The sequence below is a fragment of the Mesitornis unicolor genome, unplaced genomic scaffold, assembly GCF_000695765.1.
Source record: "Mesitornis unicolor isolate BGI_N332 unplaced genomic scaffold, ASM69576v1 scaffold49110, whole genome shotgun sequence".
Lineage (NCBI taxonomy): Eukaryota > Metazoa > Chordata > Aves > Mesitornithiformes > Mesitornithidae > Mesitornis > Mesitornis unicolor.
In genome coordinates, this window is record NW_010157171.1 from 1 (window position 1) to 991 (window position 991).

Here is a 991-nt window from a genome sequence, read left to right on the forward strand (position 1 = left end):
CGCAGCTGGGAGCGGGGTCCCTGCCGCCCGCCGGACGTACACACCGGGGCGCTGTGCCAGGCCGGGCCCCGCCAGGGAGGGAGCAAGGCCACGGGTTGAGCATTAACCCGGCACGGCTGGACTCAGACCACGGAGAAACCGGTCGTGCCAGAGTCAGTTTCACTGGAAGTCCCCAAGGGCTAAATATATCTGTCTTTGTTTGCTTTTCCTTCCCCAAAAGAAAACTCGGGGTGTAATCACACACCTTATCACTCAGATTCCCATCCCCAAAACTGACTGGCTACAGGATTAACAGAATTTTGTTACAGCTTTCGGATGGGTGCTGGCAGACATCACGGCCTAGGCTAAGAAGCTCCCACAGACACGAAGCCCCCAGGGTTTTGATGTGCAAGGACCAGCGCCGAGCCCACCAAAGCGCTTACAGGCATCACCTCATCTGAAGTCTGCAGGAGTTGGGCATGTCTGAGAGGGAACGGCTGAAATACACCACAGAAACAATTTTATGACACGAGGAGACAGATTTTTACTGCTCAGAAGTCCCAGAGCCTTTCATCAGACAGACGTGGAATGAAAGATTCAGGGCAGCACACCGGTGTGCTGCTCCGAATACCTGAGAGGCTGCAGCCTCTCTCTGTTCCTCGCAGGAACAAAAGGATTAAAAAGGAGTTTCTCCTAAGGGACAAGGTCCAGCCCACCGCCCCCACAGTCATCACAGCACTGAGGTGCTGTTCCCACAGGGAAAAAGTGTGGAGCCTGGACAGGAGCTTCCACCTCCTGACTCACCCGTGGGCACTGCCCTTCCAGCGCAGGCAGGAGCTGACACTGCCCTCCCTTGGGCTCACCCACGCATGGCAGCAACGGCACGCACAATCTTCAACCAAAGCTCTTTTAGACCCAGCTTGGAGCACTGAAACACAAGGGATTCCCAGCTTCTTCCCTCCAAATTTCATCTTTTGTTGTTTGGCAAAAGGATCAGATACTGACATTTCCC